The sequence below is a fragment of the Chroicocephalus ridibundus genome, chromosome 4, assembly GCF_963924245.1.
Source record: "Chroicocephalus ridibundus chromosome 4, bChrRid1.1, whole genome shotgun sequence".
Lineage (NCBI taxonomy): Eukaryota > Metazoa > Chordata > Aves > Charadriiformes > Laridae > Chroicocephalus > Chroicocephalus ridibundus.
The window spans coordinates 90,055,912-90,068,369 of record NC_086287.1 but is presented as its reverse complement, the minus strand read 5'-3'; positions in this window follow the sequence as shown (position 1 = coordinate 90,068,369).

The window sequence follows — 12,458 nt, the reverse complement described above, 5'->3', positions numbered from 1 at the left end:
AAGGAATGATAGTAAAGGGATCAACCATGGAAATTGTGGTAATACACGTTTTTAAAAAATATTTCCAATAATTCTAACACAAAACAGCAAGTATATTTTGAAAAATGCATAGAAACCCTGTCAATACAAAAATCCCCACTGAAATTACACAGCTAAGCAATTTTAATCTAAATATTTTTATGTGCTTTTCCTATAAAGGCCACTTTGACATACAAATACAAAAAAATTTACATTTTTCCCCAAAATAAATTATTTGTTCCTCAATTAAAAATACTGAATATGGAAGCATAACAACCCTCGGGCACACCGGCTGCTCATCTGCAGTGGCTACTTCCGAAGAAGAAAGTCTCCAGATATTTTCAGTTACCAAAAGAAATAAGAAACGCCCTCAGCCTCTGCTCTGCCTAGCCCTCGGGAAATGCCGGGGTTAGGGATGGAAGAGGCTGAACCCCTTACGCCGCCTGTGCTGGGGAGGGAACGAATATGCCCAGACATCTGCAGAGAGGGTGTCTGTCTGTCTCCTGTGTTACGCACTGAAATCCCCTTTGGAAATCAGAGAAATAAATCAAGGTTAACCTGAATTAAAGACAGACAAAGTCGTAAACGGTGTTAGGAGGGAGAAGCAGTATGAGGTACGAGGTGGGTTAAGTACATGACAAATAAAGGCAAACTACTCAAAAATGCATGTAAAGGTGAGAAGACACGATCGACTGGTAGAGAAGAGCCACTCACGGGATGCAGAACAGGGGAAAACAGTGTGCCGGTTTTAGTAGTATTTAATAGAGGGAAGAGAAGGAACACAAGGAACAAACTTCACTGGACAAATGGAACAACGGGAGAACAACGAACCTTTACCAGCAGTCCTGACACGTGGGCATTTATCCCTGAACTGCCATGGGAGCAGTAAAACCAAACTCACACGCACACGCGGTGGAAATGAAAACTTACTTGGACTGGATTTGAGAGGTCACAGTTATTCTTTACTGTAAGCACCGGACCCACAACCAAACAACACAGGAACGTAACAGCAAGACCTACATCTACTGGGGGTGGGGGGGGCACAGGAAACCCAAAATGCCTGACGTGGTCTAGAGCCAAGGGATGCAAACGTTGTGGAGCAGCCCCTAACTTACTCCAGCGGGTACGGCACGCCGGCAGGTTTACAAGACAAGCTCCGATGGACAACACCGCGAGACTGACAGGAGAGACAGACTTTGACAGCACGTCATTCAGAGTCAAAACACCTAATAACCCGACAGAGGTGGGGGAGAAGGAGGAAAACCAGTGAGCAAGAGGTGATTTGGATGCAAGATCCTCGGGCAGCCATTGAGTACAAGTTCTCCTAACCTTGGACCAAGGACTGGATTTGGAAGGACACAAGAGCTGTGCGTCTTCTGTATCACCAGGAATTCAGCTCTCTGGTGTGCTATATTGCATAGTTTGATTGAGGCCAAAGAGCATTTACATTTATTTTTCCCTGTTTTTAACAGGAGTAACTCAACATACTCCAGTCAGAGCATTCCAAAGCCTGTCCCCATGCGATCCATGGATTCATTTCTAGAGCAACACAGGAAGATTTTGGGGTGGGCACATAAACAAATAAAAGCAAAATCCCCATTCCCACATAAAGCACAGAAAGACCCACAGACAACGTACGCAATAAAAAGCCTGTAACAGCGAACACATCTGTAACACAGCAGTCAAAGCACGACAGCTGGATGATGGGAATAAACCCCGCTGTCGAGCGGCATGCCAGCGAGGGGCAACGGGACCAGGTGAGTGCTTCTACCACACCACACGGACGTGGGTTTTTGTAGAAAACGCAGCAATATGTTTCGACAATATCCTGGCAATTATTGAGATCTTAGATTTGACAGAATGCCGAACGAGAGCAGCCGCAATGTGGCATCACGTTCCAACACCCTCCTATCGCTTGGCTCGTGGAATACAGATACCGTAACTGGATTAATCAATGTAGCTGTTAGTTCATTCTCTTATGCTAAAATAGAATATTTGTACAGTACAAAGTCAGACCAAGTATATCAGTCATCATTCATATAATACGTATTTCAATTCTTTAGCCTAATCCTACGAAGTTCAATAAATATGCTTTACAGAAGGAAAACTCTGAAGGTAGCGCATCTCACGTGAAGAAGTTTTGCTTTTTCCTTTTGAAGGCAAAATTAAAACAATCTCAGCTTGTCAGGCTCCCGCTTCAGATTATTAAACAGCAAGCATACAAACAGGGAAGAAGTTATACATTTCTGTTTTCCAAAATAAAATAAAATAAAAAAAAGCAGAGGGGAAAACCAGGTGGCCTGGAGCTCCCGTTATTTAGGCCAATACTTGCTGTTCCACCCTGCAGAAATAGCTCCAGAGCCTCCAATATTTTCAGATTTAAATACAACAAGTGCAAAATATTAGATCTCCTATAACACTCAGCCCATAAACCTTTATATCTTACCCTTACGTGAGGGACAGGGTGGCCTCATCCTTACCCAGGCTGTCAGGCCGCGGCTGCAGGGCTCAGGCTGTGCACAAGCCTGGCAATGAATGGTGCTGCTCCTCAGCCTTCCCAAAAATGAGAGGATTGAGGATTTTCAATCTCCGTAGGGTTCTCCGCGGTCCCTCACTTACTGGCCTTTTTTCAGACAGTGCTGCAGGTAACCCAGACACCCCTCATGACGGCCACCGGCCCGCGGTTCCTGGACAATGACGCTATGGATGGGTTAGGATGGTCCAGAGGGCAGCACCCAACACATGAAGCAGGAGAAGGACAAGGCAGTCTCTGACTCTTCTGAAAAGCCTAAAGCGCTCTCAGATTCACCAGCCTGAGAAACGCTACACCACTGGGACTGTCAAAGCCTACAAAAAGGCAGTAACCTGATGTCTGGAGATGGGACAAGTTCAAACCCCCTGATCCTTCCTGCTGCTTCAGACAGGGCAGGAGAAGGATTTTTTTTATGTCATGTCCTCCACAGAAGGAAAAACTTTTAGCAATGTTAACAAACCCCTAAACCGAACCGATGATATGGATTAAACAAAAATAAAGACAGCACAATAAGGACAACAAAGTTCCTACACAGGGATAAAATTCAGCTCTCTACTCCATGGTGTGCATCTACCAGAGCCTTCTCCTTGGATCTACCAAGCTGACATCCATCACTCCAGCGATGGCAGCAGCCAGTAGCTTCCCCTCCTTCCACCTCCTGACGACTCACAGCACGGGGCGGCCAAACCCTCCGTGGTGAGCAGCCCTTGCCAGAGGCGTGCGCCTCCGAAACAAGGGCCGAACAGAGGAGTCCGAGGCAAAACCCGTCCCTGGCCCAACATCCAGATGCTCCGACAGCCACACGGGTCAGCGCGTCCCAGACACACACAGCCAGGTCCTGGGACAGAGCCCAGGAAGATTCGTATTTACGGAATAGCCATCAGGATGCCAACAGAAGGCTCTGGAATCAGCAGCGAATCGGTACAGTCTGCAGAGACATGAATAGCTCCTTGTTTTATCCCTACTGTATGCGCGTGGCCAGTAAAATGTTTGCTACATTTAATTCAAAGTTAATATGAGCTGCTACTTAAAAATTTTAGAGGAAAACGTTCCCTGTGAAGCATTTCTTGGGTTTGCCTTTACAAAGAAAGAAAAAAGGCAGCATTTTCCCATTACGTTTTGCGTTATTAAGGCCTTTGACAGCTTGAAAGCTGTCTTTATGAGAGGGGATGGTTTTTAAAAAAAACATAGTGAATACTCAAAAAAAAACCCCAGAGAACAAACACGAGCTGATTATCAGCTTACATTGGTACTTTAAGAAGTCAAGCACAGTGGAAGGAATTCAAACATATGTCAAAATAGCACCTTTAGAAGCAGAAGAAAACACTTTTTTTTTTTTTAAATAATAAATTCTTCAAGCTAAGCAAAACCCTGCATACTTGAAGATCCCAAAGAAATGGGCAAATACATAATCTCGGGTACAGAAGGTGGGTATTTACTGGGACAGTTTTTCCTCTGTGAGTGAGTAAATGGGGAACTCCATGGGGAAGTGAAGTCCAGATTAGACATTACAGGAAAATCAGTGAATCTCTCTAGTGAGGTAACGGATCACGCTCACAGGCACAACAGTGCAGAGCAGAGGCAGAGAGAAAACTATCTGTTCTGTCCTTAAAAGAGCAGAGACTTCTATATTTCAAACAGATTTTTTCCTGTTTGAAAATTGTGAGGACAGTCTTTCAATTACTTCTCTCATTTCCAAGTATAATAGTTACTTTCAAGTAATATAAATTTTTATTTACTTTTTAGAGCAGCTGCGGGTCAACCTTGGTCTTTTTGTACAGAAACACGCCTTTAAAATGAAATGAAAGTAAACTGTCCTTGGACAATGGCATCGTTCTGCCCTGCTTCTTGTCCACTTTAAGTTTTTTGTTGAAGGACAAAATGCAATTTAAAACAAAACAAAACAAAAAGATTTGACAAAGTGCAAAGAAAAAAAAAAAATGAGGTAGCTGGGAATGGGGGCTTTGCCCCAGGGACAAGGCAGCAGATTTCCAGCCACGAGCAACAGGCAGACACGGGAGTGGGCTACACACGTTCCACCTACAGGATTGCTTACAGATGTCCAGGTGATCTCTAACCTGCTGACGTTAGCTTTACAAGCTCGATGAAAAGGTATTTCATTGCGCATTGAGCGCTCTCCCTGCATACCCCCAGCGGAGTTAAAGGACGCAGAGATGTACAAAAAGCCAGTGCACAGAGATGACGTCTGTGTGGACATCCTCCGAGCCACAGGAGCTCTTTCAGTCATCACCGGCAAAGGCAACGCATGCCAAAGTAAATTGGGGTAAGAGTGAAAGCAAAATCCTGTTAATAAGAGCAAAAGACAAAAGAACTGAGACCAGAAAGCAGCATTTTGCGTGGGGTACGGCCAGGATTCTGCGTCTGCTGGTTTGACAGTGCTTTGGGGGTCAATTCTCAGCCAGCCGCAGCCTCGGCTCCTCTCTGGCGCTCGACAGGCTGCAGCTGGGCAACGTCCCAGCCGCGGTCCCAGACACCGCGGGCAGCAAGGGGTGGCAATTACACGAGCTCTGTGCCAAGAACGGCCTCTTGCCCCATCGGATACACACAGCAAGGCCATGTGCAGTGTAAGGAGAATCTTCTTGGGTTACTGATACTTTTCCTCCCCCCTTAACACTGCAACACCACCCTCTAGGAGTCCACCAGAAGGCAGCTTGCTCTTTACAGCAATTAAACTAAGATACGATAGAATACTCACCACACATTGCAAAATACAGTCTCAGACCCTCAAATACAAAAAAGTTTCAATTTCAAGAAGCAAATCATTATGGTTTTGAAGTCAGGGAGGGAAAAAAAAAAAGGCAGCTTAAAATTGACTTAGCAGCTGTTTCCCCAAGCAAACAAAAGCTAGAACAGATCCCAGTTTCTCTAAGTAATCCAGAGAGTCCTTTAGACTAGTTTAAGTCTAGTTCTGAAAGAGTTTGAAAGTATTTCTTAAGAGGGTATCCTTCATCTTCCCTTCAGAAAGAAACTTTAACAAGAGCTTTAAAGAATGTCAGCTCTGTTCAACTTGACCACCGTGCCAGACACCCCGCTGAACCGCTTTACTTACTCTCATAATTAAGCAGACTTCGCTTTTTAAGACCTAAAAATAGCAAAGCAAGCAACAAGGATGATAATGCTTTCCTGCCATCACGTGTAAATTAACAGAACAGACGCTGCCTGGCTGCAGCTTCAGCGTGTGCGATCACCAAGGTGAGAACCCCAAGAACAGCCAGGTTAAGGGTTTTCGTAGCACGCTGCCCAGCGCATACTGGAATAGAGACTTCCCAAAACGGCTCTTGCTTTCATCAGGTGCAATATTGTTACACAGGATTTTTTTATTCTGCAATTAGTAGAGGTGGCAGCACGCTAACAGAACGCACAGAAGTTATACTTGTAAAAGCCGCCCACGGTACAGCCTGCTTAAACGCTACCTTTCAGGCCCCGGCTGGGTTTAGAACTACAGATTAAAGAAACTTGCCCTTGACAAAAACAGAGGATGTCTTAGCATTAATCGAAAAGAAAGGAAGGAGGAAAGGCAAAGAAAAAAAAAATAACCAAGGGCATTAAGTAGTGATACAAAAGCACCTATGTTTAAAAAAAAAAATGTAGTTACATTTTCATGTTTTATCAATAAAATAATGTTACTTACACTGGGGATGCTTCTTTCTATCCTATTATTGTAATCAGATCCATCAGCTTTTACGAGGGCTCGGTATATTCTCATTTCATTATGAACATTCAAGGGCACGGGCAGGCAACGGCATTGAACATGTTCATTTCCTGATGCGCCCTGGCAGGTGTTCATTATTCACCTGAAACCCTGCAAAAATACTGGGCAACAAGATTTAGCCTTTTACATTGAAAAGCTCCAGTCTTCCAGCTAACTTTTGAAGACATTTCCTTAGATTATTTCAAATAACCTTCAAATATTATTCTAAACAAACCCTTTATGTATTTTAATTATTTTTATAACCAATAAGCAACTACCTAGAATAAGCCGGTTTTAAAAATATCTTTAAGATTTTGTATCACCAACAAATTTACACCATAATCACCTGTTGGCAGCAGTTTATAGTTTATTTCTCCTATTACCCTTAATCCTTTTTAGCAGGTGCTTATCTAGTGTGTTTTGCATGGTTTCAGTCTATTCTTTTAGCTTTCTTGTTCATCAAAACTTTGAGAGACTTGACTACTGGAGTACAACAGCAGCTAGATGAGAGTCACGCAGGGCATGGCTCATCAGAGATGTCACCTTAAAGCCTGGCTGCAATCCCTCCTACAGTAAGGAATTTCCCAGGGGGAAAAAAAATCAACAAACAAACCCAAACAAAAACCATAGGGATGCTGCAGAGCAGGCACCCAACCTATCAATGAACTTCAGAGCGCACGGATGTGACCCCTGCAGAAAGCGAGCGGTGCTTCACCCAAATCTCACTGGTTTTACGGGGGTATCTCCAAGTCAGCTTTTACTGGCTCGCCTTCCCAATCCGAAGTGATCAGGCCCATCTCCTTACTCTTCTTTCACAAGTAGCGTGCCAGGGAAGCACAGATCCTACTGACGCAGCTCTCAACTCCAATAACAAACAAGGAAGAGCAACAGAAAATGGCAAATGTCAAAAGGCTACAGCACTGACGACAGAAACGCAGGCCTGTACTCAGTCCTGAAGGGTAAAAGGAAATACTCCAAGTTAAGATGGAAATAGTAGCTTCTAACTGCAAAACAAACGTGGATACAACTAACACCCCTCCCACCCACCTGAAGAAGCTGTTTAAGTCCTCCAAAGACTTAAGAGAACACAACCCCCAAAACCTTGATGCTAGCATTAGGGGCAGAAAGAATCCATACCCCAAAATTAAATACAAATCCTTGGAAAGCATCGCTCTGAGTGGCACCAAAACATACCTTAGTTACAATCTTCAGTACTACCGTGTCCCTGGGTATAGTCACAACTTCCTGAGACACAGCTTTCCTTCTGCAGATAAGATTAATTTAAACGAATTGCACTTTATCTAAGTATTTATAATTTTAAGTACTAAAACCTGTTGTGAGCTGCCATTTATTATATACTTGCACGGCACTAGTGCTCTAGTAAGAGCAAAGTGTCCACATGCATCACGTGGAGTGATGTCTCAAGGCAGCTGTGAAGAGTAGCACAAACCTGCACACCGGTATTAAAAAAAAAGTAAAGATTTACAGTGTTTTAAATAGCATTTAAAAAAAAAAAAAAGAACCACTGCTCTTTTTGGGAACACGGTGAATTTTAAGCATCTCTGTATTTTAATAGAACAGTTGATTTACTGTTATATACAGAGGAAACCAAAATTTTGGCACTTGTAACAACTTGCATTTGTTATTGCATCCTGCACTTTGCACGGCACATGCACGTTACCAAAACCCATGCAGGCTGTACGGCCACAGTGTGTACGGAACCAACCCCAGAAAGTGCTGTTAAAACAGGGAAAAACGCTCCCATAAACCCCTCATTTTCGTACTCGTGCATTTACCGAGTCATGCAGGCACAAGAAATACTGCAGAAAAGAAACTTGGCTGCCTGGTGTTTTCTGGAGTGGGGGTTTATAAAGCAAGCCAGGCGCTCCAGTAGCTTTGATGAAAAAACCCTCCTGTTTTCAGCAAGAACTCCGCTGGAGAAGGCAGGCTCTGTGATGTGCAAGTTCTGCACAGTCAAAAGCAAAAGGGATACAGCCTCCCCACGGTGGGTTTTGTAAATTCGCCTTTGTTTCCAGATTCACCGCTATCCTCTTGTGGAATCTCATATTCATTTGCCTTCAATTTAAAGATGAGGTACCCTCAAAACTACGGGAAGTCACTTCACCAGGAACAGCTGAATACAGCATTTTCACAATAAGTAAAACTTAAGGAATAGCTGATAATGTATTTGAGGACAGGCAGACCTTGCTCTGAAAACGCTTCAGGATGCCTCTTTTTCAGGTTATAAAAGCAGAAAGGATGAGAATTTGAAACCCAACACTGACTCTTTAGGAACACGAGCATCTCACAGGGCCAGGTAAGGAACAGAGACCAGGCCAGGTGTGTCCTCCCTAAGAAACCCAAGAGATTTATTTCATGAGAGCAACAGCACTTTACACCTTTGCTTCTGTAATCACCTTCTGCTGCCGAGAGCAGCCACAAGACCATACGTGAAAAACACGCACAGGGGACACTGCTGTGTGCTTATGGTATTATCTTCTTTTCCCCACTTGTACACTCAAACTTTTGATTTTACCCTTAAATAAGCAATCCCAGATTTTTTCCAAAAATAACCTGTGGCACATGGAAAAAGGAAGAGGAAACTTTGTGGGGGGGGCACGGGGAAGGAGGGGGGAATTACGGTAAGAGGTGGAGCGAGGGGAGAAAAAAGCCACCGCTATTCCCATCTTCCACAACCCCTGCATCCCATACGTGGTGATTTTCTAATTACAACGGCTGGAGTTTGTCCACTTCTACAGCAGGGGGAAGGAAAGGAGGCAGAGGCCCAACCCACGTCACTCCAGCCTGCACCGTGACCCAGCCAGTCCTCGTCGGGGATTCTGCTGAGCTCGACTCAAGACGCCACCCACCACCTGAGACCCGCGCCCAAGGACCCAGCCCCGATCCCAGGCGCGGTGGGCACCAAGTCGGCGGCACTCTTCAGCGATACAGATGTTAGTCTCAAAGCACCTGCATTTCAATGCTGTGAAAAACTCACAACCCCAGCGAGGCGCCCAGTTTGGTAAATCAGTATAAAAACCTGACGCTTGGACGCCAGCAGACCGCACAGACAGCTGGCGAAGAAAATAATTCAGAAAGTCACCTGTGGGGGAACTGGCTGAATTTGAGTGCCAAGTCACGAGCCGGAAGGAATTAAGGGTACTGTGCCAAGCAAGGACAACTTACACAAATTTCTAAACTGCCAAACCACCTAAAACCCCTGGATTACAAACAGAAAATTCATGAGTTGCTTCCCATGTGGTTCAGCCATCATATGCAGGGGGTAGGCAGCCACCAGGAGAGCAGGGGCAGCTGGGGTGGTGGCAGGTACCAGTGAAACCAGCTCAATCTGTAGCTGTTTGCACATTCAGGGAACTGGTGACCTCCCTCCACTCAGCACCTCTGGTATCAAAGCCTCCCTCCTCTCCTGCAGTTGACCACCTCTTTTCCAAGAGAAGTCAGAGGTCAGCTATCCCTCCCACACACCCCTACCTCTACAATTGGGCTCTCCCTGGAGAAAGGAGAGCCTTGGCTTCAAGCCTTGCTCCAAACTGGAAGGCGATCAACCCTAGTTATTGCACATCCCAAGAGAAGCACTCATCACCAGGCTTGCAGATCAGAACAAGACAGACAGACAGACACAAGTCAGACCCCAAAAGACACATCCCTTCCCTCCTACACACACACAGAGGTTAGAACACCTCCACAGACAATGTAGATGGGGAATGGCCTCCATCCCCTTGCGGCAAGGCCAAGGAAACCAGTTTCGAGATCTCAGAGGTGCTTAAATCTTCGGCTTGAGCACACGCCGAGACTCCAGGAGACAACGTCTCTGGAGACCCAGTCCCTGGCCGCCAACCGCACAGACAGTGACAGGAGGACACGCTTGCTAACAAATCAAGGTTGTAACTCTTTCAGGTGAAGAGGTTTAAACTTCTTGCTCGAATCTCACCGAGTGCATCCGCACCACACTCCAATTACCAGTAGATTTGTTTTGTTTATGTTAAACAAAAAAAAGGAGTAAAACCACCTACTGTTAATCCTACTTTAAGTGTAAACATTTGGTTCAATAACTTTAACTGCAAAACACTGCTAGAGTATATATGATTTGGATTTATTATGTGCATGTATCACTTAGGTTTTCTGGATGCTGAATGCCCTCAAGTGTACTGGGAAGCTACAGGGACTCAAGAGATAGCAGCCTGCAATATTCTGAATAACATTTTCAAAAGTTTTCTAGGCCACTTAGAAAACTGAGCTCAAAAGTGACACAGATACTTAAGAACATTCATCACTTTTGAATATGGGACCTTGGCACTTTGTCTAAGAAAAAATAAAATAAAATAAAAAATTGAACAATGTAAGATTTTCAAAAAAGGGAAGTTTTACAGATAAACTAACAGCACTTGATTTATTTCACAAGACAGCCAAGGATGGAAAAAGTGGTTCACATTTCTGTAGTAAAGCATTATATATAAATTTTAAATCTAAAGACATATATATATATACACACCAAGTTTACTGCAATGCATAAATATATAAACTTTTTAATATGCCAACTAATATAGGTCAGAAAATTGATGTATATAGTTCAAGTTTTGCAGCACTTCAGCATTGTAAAACGTAAAAAAAAAAAAATAAATAACGGTCAATGGATTGGCTGCTGCCCTCTTTGCTTTTCCCTCGCCCCTTTGCTCAGAATCAGAGTCATTCCAACCACACACCAGCGCTATGGAAGGACTGAGCAGAAGTTTCAGAATGTCTCTTCAAGGAATATTTAGTGAAATATAACTGTTCTGTACTACTTTGGGATTGTATTTCAGCATATTTGGGGGTCGGAACTAGGTGATCTTTAAGGTTCCTACCAACCAGAACCACTCTGTGATTCTGTATCTAAGATGATTCAGTAAAGACGCCACAGGTTTACATGACGCAACTGAGCGCAGAGATCGGCTTGTCTGAGGTCCACAGAGTTGCAGAGTGGAAAGTATCGTGTATAGTTATAATACTGGTTAGACAAAGTCTCTTTTTCTGAAGGGCAGGAGGTCTCATTTCTATTTCCATCTCTCTCATTTTATTCCTTTAAAATAAATACAGGTTACGTCCCACCCATCACAACAATAATGAAATCAAAAATTGAGGTAAAAGTGTTCTACCAGCTGATCTTGGCTACGAACAGAAGTCAATTAAATATCGCTACTGATGTGAACAAGACTTAGTAAGAAATAAAATGCAAGATAGCAAGTTCTTCACTATAACCACACCATAAAACCCAGCTTTCAAAGTCAGACAGCAGTAAACAAGACTGTACCTTAGCACAGAAATCATTAGTAAACCGACTTTTGATCCCAATTTGAAGTCGCTGTACAGACTTTCCTTAACTTTCAGTCCAAAAATTATGTTTTCTGCAAAACAAATACATCCTTATCATATTTCATCTTTGTTCTAGCAGAGATAAAATGCACCCTTTATAATCCTCAGTCTTAAAAACCATTCCTAGTTTGCAAGCGATCTGAAGTAAAAAGGAACACAACCTATTTTCTTTACTTTATCAAGTTTTGTTGTCTTTTACCAAAAGCAGCAATCATCATTAACCCTTCCAAACACCATTTCCCTTTTTACTTCAAGGAAACAGTCACCAAAGCCCGCACAGAAAGGCACGCCACCCATCTGTACACCAGTCTGTCAGGCTATTCAAATGAGAGCGTAGAAAAAACAGTTTACTTCTCTGGAGTATACTGTATCCATTTCAGATTAGTCCATTTTAAATATATTAAAAATATTTGTAGGAATGAAAACATTGCAAATGAATGAAAAACCGTATGTACACACCTCCACCATTTTTAGGCACAGACCTTAACTTTTGAGGAAGGACTAGAAATAAAAGGTGCAACAACCAACGTCTCCTACGGCATTACGGTCCAACAACAGTCTTTGCAGTATACCAGGGAGGTTGGTTATCATACAGCTTCTGTGTATTAGAGCTATCCAGTCCGAGATAGCACATTTATTCTTATCAGTTCCCCTCAGGGGAAACGCATCTTGAATCTTTTTTGCTTTTCAATGAACTTCACCAAAGGAATACCGATTCCCACCAGTTTCAGACACAAAAAACCTCCTTCAATAACACGGTTTAGACTCCAAATGGTTACGACTGAAGGTGTTTCCTTGATCCCCCCCTTTTATTTTCCCCCC